Below are 12,864 nucleotides of genomic sequence, written 5' to 3' on the forward strand. Positions count from 1 at the left end.
CGTCACCGGAAAAAACTCGTCAATTATACGTGCCTTTATGACGTCATTTACGAGATAGAGGGGATCGCCTGTATCCCTGCACTATTAAGGTTCATCAAGCGTCTGAGTGAGTGTCATTGTGCAGGGTAAACTAGAAATAATTGTTGTTCTGTAGGTACTCAATGACAATTCCCTCATGACAGCAGTGCTGATTGTCAATTTTGAGAATTCAATTTGTCTAATTCGTACAGTATAGAATTATAGTTTCCCAACCACTCGCTCAACATTGGGATGGAAGTGACGACGCCCCTAAACGCACAAATGACGTTCACTAAAACCAGAGTTTTTGACAGAAATGCATTGAACTCGAAAGTTGTCTATTGTTTTACATGTCATATCAGGGCCTTTTATAGTTGACTATGTTGTTTAGGTTTGATCATTATTGAAGGCTGTATGGTGACCTATAGTTGTTCATGTCTGTGTCATTTTGGTCTCTTGTAGACAGTTGTCTCATTGGCAATCATACCACATCTTCTTTTTTATAATGACTGCTGATAACCACTGTGTCCATAATGGGACTATTATGGTCGAACAACCAGTGGCGGAACCAGAAATTTTCATGAGTGCAACCTACCAAATTTCCCAGAAAAGGATGGCATGCCCCCTGGCCCCTTCTAAATCAGTCTCCTGACAACTACAAAGAAGAAATCATCATGTACGAGTACATCAAAGATCCTCAAACTATCTACCCCACATGCAAACATCTTTTTGGGAGTTCACTGTGTTGCAAGTTTTTTGGTTTCGAATGATCGTATAAATGATTGCCTTGGGGGTCATTGTCAAATATAGAGCTGTGCATTGTAAAAAGCTAAATTATATAATTTGCAACAGCTGACACTATAGTATCCTATAGTGCACTGAAACCCTTACCAATAACAATACCGTGTTGCTTGGTGTAGGCTTTCATATAAGAAACCATATTGCTCACCTCGTAATTGTTGTATTCTTCTAATCAGTATCGTCGGGTTTGTTTATTTACACCAGAAATCAATGAAGCGATGAAAGTGCTAGAAACGGAATTACATCTTCGGTAAATTCCGTAGTTTTAATATTTTCTAATCAATATGTCCAAGCAATGAAAAAATAAATGGTTATTATTTTTATACATAGAGCATACGTTTTGTGTATTTACTATTTAAAATCTAAGCTTACGAAGAAATCTAACACAAAAGTATCTCATCTCAATCATTTTACCGTTTTAATACGCAGTTTAAAGTGTAAATTATACGCATTACTGTTCTATTTTTAGAGAATAGCAATAATACATAAATGTACAGTTTCTTACCAAAATAGCAACATAATTTCAAGATTAAATCATCACATAGTCACATGATTATATAATCTGCACCAAATTGGCAGTTTGTCGTGAGTTATCATCATAACTAATCACTATAGCAAATGAACACTTTATCATAATATGTACCTATAACCTAGTATCATGATTTCAATCCGACCCCACTTACGGACGCGTTGAACATATAATGCATACCACTCATTAATAGCCAATCAGACGTTAAATTGACCTTCATATCCCTAAAAATCATCCCGGAAGCAGCCATTAAACAGTATTTATAACCAATGAAATAACAGAAATACCGTTAACAGATTTTCCCGAACCTGACGTTTAGCCTCTGACTAATCAGACCGTATGACCCGGTAATTATGTTTTAAATAGCCCGATAGATGCTAATTATAGAACATTAAAATACGTCATATCATCTATTTTCATACCTTGAAAGGTATTACTACAAAAAACAATACCAAGACTATTGATTTTTTTTTTATTGATTTTATCTAATTGTTAACACCCTTTATGCGCATAAGGTAACATAACACGTAACTTGTAGCGAAGCCAAATAATATCGAACAAATTCAAATGCCGGATGCTGTTTATCTCATTCTGAATATATGTGTATCTGTATTTGTCCTGGTCTTTAAGGTTTTATCGTCTATAAGATAAGATAAGATCATATATATTTTAACCGGACGACAAAATCTTACATCAGTTGGTCATAAAACACCTTGTGTTACAACCACACAACACATGTAATATGGCCTTTCCTGGCATTTTAGCAAATACAACAGTTTCTTGATGTTTTACATTTAATTACGATTTGTAGTGTAATTGAATTGTTCTGTGGTGTTGTTTTATTTTCTGATGACTTAGGTACCGGTACAGGGACAGTGGTAAAAATTTCAGTACTAGTATCTACACAGTTGGTTGATTCGCGACAACATTGCTGTTGACTGCATTTGTTACATATATACCATGTTCAAAAAAAGGTTTCCCAAACTTGTTTGTGTTGTTTTGAAACTTGTATACAATGGCCTTATTTTAAGTTATGTATATATTTCACATGCAACATTTTAGCTTCATTGCTATATAATCAATTCTCGTGTTATTGGTTATGTACAGGCATCTACTTCAGTTTGACGACAGTTGTTCCTTGCAAATATGTAATAAATGTGAACACATGAATAGAAAGTTAGTCAAGAGTATGTACAGTCATAGGAATGCATGCAATAAGCGATACATTATTTTTTTTCTTTAATAAAATGATATATAGTAAAAATGATCCAGAATGACTCTATGAATTAAGCAAACATCCCCAAAAATATGATAAAAACATTAATATCTAATATTTCAACACTAAAAAAAATCAAAACATCCATGTGAAAATCGAACCCTTTCTTGATAATAATATTATCCTTCAAGTTCTAGGCTCTTTTTTTATCTTTATTATATTCACAATTCAAATATACATATCACAGTTTGTATTACACAAAAATAAAAACATTGCCATTAGTTATTGTCTTTTCTCTGAAATGAATCATATTTGAAACATTAATTATATATTGCGTGAAATATTTGTCACGAACATGATTGTCTGATTATCAACTTGTGTATACTCATATTTATATAAATATATCAATTCATATATCACTTTCTATACAAAAACATCATATATACATTGTTTGTACCTATAATTATATTCAATCACTTTCTAATCTTCCATTCATTTCATACATTCAAAATTATAAAAAGCCTACACAGAATACAATGAAAAAATTAAAGAGTTAAAATTGTTTCTACAGTCTTATTGTCGAATATATGACGAACAATGATACAATCGAAAAAAACTCGCAAAGGGCTGGTGTCCATTCCACAACGCAAATAAAATCAAAAGTATTAAATATGAAGTCAATTATCAGCATTTATAAGACATGAAAACAACATCACAATATAATTATCATTATTCAGCAAAAACATTTTCCCCATTTTCTCACAGAAACATGCACAATTATCACTACAAAAACAAATTATAAAATACTGAAAAAAATAAACTGTTACAGCTTTTTATTTTCTACAAGTTTTTCCATCTCTAATATTCCTTGACGCACTGTATCAGTCATCAGTTTTGTTGTTCTTACATCTTTAAAATCGTCGGTTACCACTTTGTTAAATATACGATAATCTCGTTCACCGCGAAGGAGAACTTCAAACTCTTTATGGTCCATATGAAATAATACTAGACGTCCTCTTTGTGTTTTTCCAATTAATATGTCCGTACCACATATAAATTGAAAAATTTAGCCACGGCGGTGCATATAATTAATTCTGGTATTAATCAACTATATACATGTGTAGGTACAATTTAGCGATGTTCCACTTTTTCATTGAAAAGTTGTTTCGGCTTAGATAATAAGGACACACTAAACCAATTTCATTTTTGAGGGAAAAGTTGTATTACTTACAAAAATAACAAAAAACAAATCTTTTTTTGCTTGTTTGAAATGTCCATCTTGGGGGATTCCCTGTTTTTCCAACCTGAAAACACCCTAAATTTTGCATATTTGACTTTCATCCTTTTTTAGGGTTGAAATAACTATCTTTCACACATATCATGATATATATAATAATCGAGATATTGATCAAAAAGCATTTTTATTTTTTGTTTTTAAAGTAAATTTTATTCTTTCAGCAATTTTTGAAATTGGCCCTTCTGTTAAAAAAAAAATATCGGGAAATTGGCCCTACCTCAAATTTTATAAGTTAAGCCACAATGTAAACTATAGGTGGTTTTTATACGACCGCAAACAATTGTTTGGAATCGTATAATGGTATGATGTCGTCGTCGTCGTCGTCGTCGTCCGAAGATACATTGGTTTCCGGACAGTGTCTTTAGTTAAGGAGAATAGGTATTTATGATTTTTTTTTCAGAAGGTTCAATACCACAGAAGGAAGGTTGGGTTCGACTTTGGGGATGGTGGTCCCAACCGTTTAGGAATTAAAGGCCCAAAAGGTGCCCAAAGCAAGCATTTTTTTAGTTTAAGGATAATAACTTGTGTATAAGTATTTCAATTGCTCTGAGATTGTACCACAATGTTTAAAACCACAAGTAGAAGGTATGGTTGGATTCATTAATGGGGTTATGGGTCTAAAGTTTAGGAATTAAGGGCCAAAAAGGGGTTAAAAATAAGCATTTTTCAAATATGTAGGAATTAGGGACCAAAAAAAGGACAAAAAAGAAGCATGTTTCTAGTTTCCAAACAATAACTTGTGTTTAAGTGAATGAATCTCTCTGAAATTGTACTACAAGGTTCCATACTACAAAGGAAAGGATGGGATTGAGTTAAACAGTTATTGCTTAAAGGGGGGGTCAATAAGTTGGGGGGGGGGGATTTTTGTTTACAATTTTTTTAAGGGATTCTTTTTTTTTTTTTTTTTTATCAAATTTCGAATTTTGAAAAGTTTCAGAAGAAATCTTCAATGGCACAGTATTGTGCAGTAGATTGTTTTAGATCTTTGACCACATTTATTTTGTGACAAAAACCTTTATTATGTCAAAAATTCGATCACAATCTTAATTTAGACAGTATCAAGCTTGAATATTGTGACCAAATTTGCCCCAACCGTTCAGGGTTGGACCACTGCGGTCGTATAAAGTTGCGCCCTGCGGAGCATCTGGTTGTTGTTGAAATTATATTTTGTTTATATACATCTATTATTTACATTTGTATATTAGTAGATTAATTATGTTTTATTCATGTAATTGATATTGTATGTAGAGAGCCTTTAGTTATTGAAAATTGGTTTAATCCAAATGAGTTACTCTCTTTAAATAAAGATATTATTATTATAACTCGCAACTCGACTTTTGTAACTCGAAACTCGACTTTTTTAACTCGCAACTCGATACTCTCAACTCGATACTCGACAACAAGTGAATCTCTTGCGAATTCAGTATTATGCCGAAATGATGTCAGAGGCAGATTTAGGGGGGTCCAGGGGCCCGGAACCCCCTTTTTGTGAAAAAAATTGGTTGCTTAAATAGGGAATCACTGAAGCTTGACGGGAACGGGCCCCGTCTTAGGCAGTCAGTGGGCCCCAACTTATCCACGTTATCATTGTCCGTTAACTTATCTAAAATTGTAAAAACTGTTCCCCTCTGATATACTAATGAGCTTAATTATTTTACAAACTAGGGAACAAGAAATCTTCATAGGGATATCTAGATTGGACATTTTCTAAGGGGGTCCACAGAACTCTGTGTCTCATCTGCAGTTGCTGCTGTTAGTGTAAAAGTGTGATGTTGACTTAAAAAGGGAGTATATTTATCAGTAAAATACAGAATTTAAAAGAATATGTATGTGTATAATACTCCTATATAAACTATGGTTTGTATGTACTGATAATAAAATCAATGTTATACAAATAACAAAATAAAAAATATAGATCTAATTTTAGGGGTAAAATTGGTATAAACTTATTAGAAAAATTTTCTTGTTCTAGTTTATCAGGGAGAATGCAATGATAAATTATAAATTACAAAAATTCCTTAATCTCACCATTGCACATGTCAGAAATGCGAAATATGTGGACTCATCTTTAAAATTCCTTAGTAATAACCCTGATTGGTAAGGTTACCGTATTATTTGATGATTATTTTACGAAAATTGTACCCTGAATTTTATTTTTAGATTGCAGCAACAGAATGAAGAATTCCAAGAGTCTAATACGGTTTATTTAACAGGATGTTATCATTGAATCAACTTCCTACAAGAATATAACATACAAATAAATGAAAGAATCCATGGGTACTAATAGTAATTATGTGCAGGGGAGAACATTTAAACAATACTTCAATGTAAGAGACATACAGTGGTGTATTTTTAAGAGACCGAAAGAACCTGTAATAACTTGCCATGAGTGTATATTTTCCCAACCAGAAGCTCGTTCATAATAATATACAATTTAAATTAGAATTATTGTATGAACATTACAGATAAAGTCTCAAAAAAGAAAATTTAGTTTTAAATGAAATATTAAAGTACAAAACATTGAAATAAAAATAATATTTATAAACTTTTAGTCCTTTCCATGTTGTGGGACATGTAGAAAGTTTATGCTTTAACCACTTATGTATCTCCATATAGGGGACTGGGTCCCTGCCCCCCCCCCCCAAAAAAAAAAAAACGCCTTCGAATCTGACAGCAATCAATCGATAAAAAACACCAAACAAAGATCAAAAGGGAAAGATTTTTTTTATGTTTTTTTGACATGAGACAAGCAATGAGAAGGTTCCTACCTTGGTACACTCAGGCGTTTGAATAAATTATTTTTAGAATATTAAGTTGATAAATGGATTTAAAAAAAATCATAAAAGAATGAACATCTTTCATTCTGTCTTTTGCAAGTAAGACTCTTTTCCCTGAGTAATTTGTTTCAAAGTTGATCAACAACTCCGTAGATTCAGAAGAATGTGTTCCCGTGCCTGTAGTGTATGCCCTTATATTTTCACTGTTAGAGTTTTTTTTGCTTGTGAGAGAGCTGTCTTCTTATTCTATTATGGGCTTTGCACATTGTTGAAGGCCGTACGGTGACCTATAGTTGTTAATGTCTGTGTCATTTTGGTCTCTGTCTCTTGTGGACAGTTGTCTCATTGGCAATCATACCACATCTTCTTTTTTTTATAAATACAACTAAAATCCAGGATGCAAGTCATCGATGTACATGACATTGCTTGTCTTCTTGCTTTATTGTCGCGCATGTGACATGCGAAATACACAGATAACAATCCTACGGCGTTACCTATTTGTATTGAGCTTGATATTTTATATGGTAATTGACTTGAACTGGAGGCTTCATACCTTGTGTACAGAATGCTTATACATGTATAACGAAAGTCTGTATTATGTCTGTTGGCCTTGACCTCATTTTCATTGTCAAGCAACTGCTTTAAAACAAATTTCTATTTTTGTTTTGTTAATTTCTCACTTACCTATTAGTGAAATACCGAATTGGACTATTTACCGGGTTTGTAATAACATGAGCAACAGGATGGGTGCTACATTATATGTGGAGCAGGATCTGCATACCCTTCAGAGTACCCGAGATCAAACCAATGGTGGGGTTCGTGTTGCTTAGTCATTAATTTTCTATGTTCCTTGTGTACTATTATTTGTCTAATTTGCACATATTATTGGTCAATGTTAAATTGTGTTTTTGTCTATTTCTTTAAGCAATAGATAAAACTAGATCTAGTGTATGAAATGATTTTATGATTTAAATGTCTTGTCTAGCAGGGTTCATCTGACGAGTCACCTTGACTTTATTTTTTCATGGTTCATTGGTCAATATGTAATTTTCATGGTTGTGTCTGTTTCCTGTATAAGATAATCAATAGCGAAACTATATTACGTGTGTGTAATGATTGTCAGCTATACATGTCTTTCTGGATTAGATTGGTTTATCTCACATTGGCTTCATTTTCATGGATCTTTGACAATGCGTGGTGTATGTGACACTTGTACTAAACCTCTATCCTTGGACTATCAGGCTGAGCATAAAATAATTCGTGAATAGAAAAGCAGGCGAGACGTTTCAGCTTGAGCATTCTTGTTGCATCTTATAAGTTGTATTTGAGACATTATTGGTTAGAGCTTACATGACTGACTTTTATTGTAGAGACTAAGAATTTTGAACAAGAAAGAAATAAAGAAAGGTTGTATAAAACATGCTCACTAACAAAAAGAAGACATATTTACTTTATATAATATTATCTAAAATATGTTCAGTTACTGTTAAATTCTTGTGATAGCTCGATTCACGTTAATTTCATAGGTAGAAAATTTGTCTGTAGTTTAGATAATTCTTTTACACTAACCGTGATTTTGAAAGTGCTTTAGGTCAAGGACAAAAAAATGCAGTTTTTTGCAATTGAACACTCTTTTACTTGTAACGTAAAAGATGAAGAAAACCGAATTAGACTCCTCCATATAGTAATAGACTGAAATATCTTTGGTAGTAGCGTTACTGTTTCGTGGGGATTTAACTAATATTTCTTTTTATATTTAGAATATGTATTTTACTTGGATTCTGCCTTACTACCCTAAAAATTAGTCCAGCTTTTCATTCAAAATTTACTGCTGTCAAAAATCTTATGCTATATTAAAACCACACAAAGAACAATAAGCAAAGTTCTATTTTCTTGCCGTTGAATAGAAAATATCAATGTTTGTAAAAATAAGGAATGTGGTTAAGATTTTCAATGACACAACTATAATTCACCAAAGTTTTAGGTAGATATACGCAATTGTAGTCAACTGTACGATAGAGTGAGTGAAAGTCGCTATAAAAGGTTTAAACATGTGAAATATGAATATGAAACAATTCATATGAGAATATTAACTGCCTAATATATAACAAAACAATTTACAAACAACAAATATGACCGAAATGAACCAACCACAACCATTAGACTGCAGGTTCCGGACTTGGTCCAAGGTTCATGTTATAAAAATATCTTGAAACGTGTGCTTATTCTTTTAAATTACTTTGAAATTATTACCGATAACAAACTGTCATGGTATCAGAAGAATCTTTTCTATCTATAGGAGAAACGTGAACTATATTAAAGACTTCATTGCAATATAAGTGCTACAAGAAAGTATGAAAGAGCAACAGTTTTAATATATACGACTGCATATATAATCTACATAGTTTATTTAGTTCTATTAATAAAACAAGGAGATGTGGTATGCCTCCCAAATAACAACAACAGAACAAGGACACTATATATATAACCATAATGTTCAACGTCAGACGTCGACAAAATCGGTTTAATCCGCCACATTTATATGCACCTTTGTCCCAAGTCGGACAAAGTCTTGTTATAGATATGTCTTTGTGCAGTTATACATTTAGTTTGATAAACGATATTCTGACATTGTGCTGTACATCTAGATGACATCTATTTTTTTTTGTCGGAGCTATTCAGAACTTCTTGCATGGTGTTGACTGCTAAATATTGAAGAACTGTATTGGTGACCTCTGTCTGATGGTTTTGTATTTGTTGCTTATGTGATTGAATTTGACTGTCTTTATGACAGTTCCTTTTCCGTCTTTCACATAAATCAACAATAAAAACATCATTGCGCATGGAAAGCTGTAAAAGTCTACTTGATAACTAATCGTAAGGATAAAAAAAAACCGCACTGATCTACGTCAAAAACATTGAATAACACCAATTATGACATACAACAAATAACGACAATAAAAAATGAGAAGTCGTGGCTTGAAACAGGCACATAAAGAATGTGGTCATAAAGTTCATTAACAGAATCATCTTCAATGTATTAATATGTTGAATGAAAGAATACATAAAGCCATGGAGTTTTAAAATAAAACACTTGTTTTTATTCCAAACCAACTTGTGATATTTGTTGATGATTGATTGATTGTTGATAGCTTTATGTCCAGTGGCAAATATTTCACGAAGGTTCAGGACGAGAACAAGTTAACAATAAATACAACAGGTACTAGTAGGTCTTGTAATAATAGAGGCCCACCGGGATGATGATCGGGGGGAATTTCGACTTCAACTGGAAAATAAAGGTATACTAGATAGGGACAGAAATTTTGCCATGCAACAGGAAGAGTTGTTGCAAGGGTTCTTAACGTGCAGAGATCTTGCCACTCTCTTTACATGAGGCATTGGATTTAACCTCGCCATATGCATTCTGACAGGACGTAGCTGCAAACTTGATACATCTTGCACAGCCAGACGGACGCCCCACTTTGGCAAGCTTTTTACTGCCGGTCGGAATAGGACCAAGTGACCATATTTCTATTCCCAACTCATCCTTGGGGCTTATGATATTTGTGATAGCATAACCGAGTTTTTTTTATTAGGTCTTGAATTTGACTAAAATTTTCAGTACTGAAAAATGACTAAAATTTTCAGTACTGAAAAATGACTGAAATTTTCAGTACTGAAAAATGACTGAAATTTTCAGTACTGTAAACAACTTTTTCCCAACATTACTAAAAATGATATAAAAATTATTGTACTGAATAGTGATGTTTCCTAAAAGTACTGTTTATATAGCGGCATTTAATGTACTGAATAGTGATGCTTCCTAAAAGTACTGTTTATATAGTGGCATTTAATGTACTGATTAGTGATGTTTCCTAAAAGTACTGTTTATATAGCGGCATTTAATGTACATGTAAATGCTAGTCAAATTGTTGGTAGTGTAGCGGGTTATTTAACAGTGTACACCACATTTTTTATGTTATTTCGAATAGACAGAAAAAAATATTACAGTCATTTCTTATAATTTAATTCTAAATTTCATTTCAAACCGTAGAAAACCATGAAAAAAGGTTGATGACGTCACGGTCACATGACTAAATTATGTCTATGGGCTGATAACAAAATAACGTCAGCCAATCAGAAGACGCGTTACATCCAAAATTAAATTATATCTATATATCTTATGCAGTACATCATTTGTACATATAATAACAAAAATATACATTGAATTACAACAATATTGTAAGAATATTTCTGCTTTTAATAATCATAATTGAGTTTATCCAAAATTTTTATGTAAAATCTCAAAAAGGTATTGGGTTTAATGTGTGAAATGACTGAGTACAATATTTATATATTCTTTATTCTAATGACTATACTTGTACATTTCTTTATTTTATTGTGCATGTTTATAAATTGATTTTACTGTCTGTCAATCATTTTCTGAACTCATATAAATGCTTTCATTGTTTTTTTATAAATACATTTCAGATAAACAGAAAGAGAGTATGTCTGATGCATTAAGTAAATGTACCTATGGAACATTACAACAGACAGAAAGTAGGAGTGTGACTAGTAAGTATAATCATGTAAACTATCAAATTAAACAAAATAATCAAAGAAATGCAAAGAAAAAATAACCTAGGAGAAATGCATGTATTTATTTGTTTTGTTGGTACCATGAAATATAGCACACTACATTGTAGCATTGACTCCCCTCAAATATTATAGCACAATAAAATCACTTCGATAATTGTATTCTAATATTTGCCACTAAACTTGGGTTGTACTGTTTAAAGATACTGATAAGACAACTGTTCATATGGCTCCTTTTGTACATATAGTCTATATAATATATAAATAGTTCTCCTTACATGCAAGATAGTGTAAAAACAAACTGAATTCTTTTTATTACAGTTAGCTTGTCCCAGGAAAAGACTGTTTTTACCTTCACGTCGGATGAGAATGAACAGCCAATACCTCTACCAGTAATAGAGACTGTTTCTGCTGTTAGAAATAGTAAGAGACAAGGTATTTTTTTCTTTTTGTATTCAGGTACTATTGAAATAGTATTAACTATTCAACATATATTTTGGGTCAACAACATGAAATAAATGACAAAAGGTTTGTCACATAGTCTTCAACAATGAGATCTTCCTTAAAGTCACTCTCCTACATGTCCCGTTACATATAATGGAGTTCATGAACAAAATGGCATTCAGGTGAATTAATTGCATATTTAACACATGTAAATACATTTATGTCTCAACATTCTTCAATACATTTTTAAAATGAAAGTACGCTTTTACTTGTTTTTGATAGTACAAATGATGTACCGCTATATGTGTAAATATGGCCAAGAACTATTTGTGCAACTTTTTTTTATGTTCAACTAGAATAATTTGTTACCTAATAGTATTGGTACTTTGTTCACACTCAAAAGCTGATTTTATTTAAATTATTTCAGTTGAAACTGCACCATATGATCCAGATATCATTGACTTTTTGGGACTACCTGATGATGTTTTGGTGGACTATTGCCAATCAGTCGAGAATTCTGACCACCAAATAAGTGCCCCAAAGCAAAAGAAGATGATGCCATTGGTGAATATTTCAAATTGTACTGTTAATATCAACTATTACAATAATTGAATTTGAACAATAATGGAAAATACATTGTAGTTGATATTATTTGAATTATGCGGACATTTAAGAGACTTTAAAATACCTTAGTTTCTGTTCAAACTTTATTTTATATTTGTTAACATATGTTTACTGCTATTGAAACCAAAATAGTCATTTGTTACAGATAAATTGTAATAAATGACATTTACTGTTAATATTACTTGGTTTTTTTTAAGTTATAGAGTACTGTGGAGAAGGTTAATAAATGAAATGGAAGAGGTTTGGAGTACACCTTCTTGAGAAAAATCCAAAATAATACAGAGACAAATCTAGGACATAATGCTTTAATTGTACTTCTTCATCTTGAAGTGAACATGAGTTTAAGCTTTCAACAATGAGCAAACCGCTGGAACCTTATAGCAAGTTTAACACAACTTCTAGCACCAGGCCAACCAGTATTCTAATGTATGTCAGTAATGATTTATATTCAGATACAGAGTTAAAATCAATCATTTCACCTCAAAACATACTATTGAATCAATCCCTTTGATAATCTTTCTTGCAGCTATAAAGACAAAGTCAAAGTCTTTTTAAGAGAGCA

The 12,864-nt window shown here is 32.1% G+C and overlaps 1 long non-coding RNA gene across 1 annotated transcript; it reads left to right on the top strand.

The window, feature by feature from the left end:
- Nucleotides 1–11,530: 11,530 nt before the first annotated feature.
- LOC139523343 (uncharacterized) lies at nt 11,531–12,478 on the top strand. The gene is made up of 2 exons (XR_011664599.1): nt 11,531–11,669; nt 12,106–12,478. It is a non-coding gene; the product is annotated as an uncharacterized lncRNA (long non-coding RNA).
- The last annotated feature ends 386 nt before the right edge of the window (nt 12,479–12,864 follow it).

Source organism: Mytilus edulis, chromosome 5 (assembly GCF_963676685.1).
Source record: "Mytilus edulis chromosome 5, xbMytEdul2.2, whole genome shotgun sequence".
NCBI lineage: Eukaryota > Metazoa > Mollusca > Bivalvia > Mytilida > Mytilidae > Mytilus > Mytilus edulis.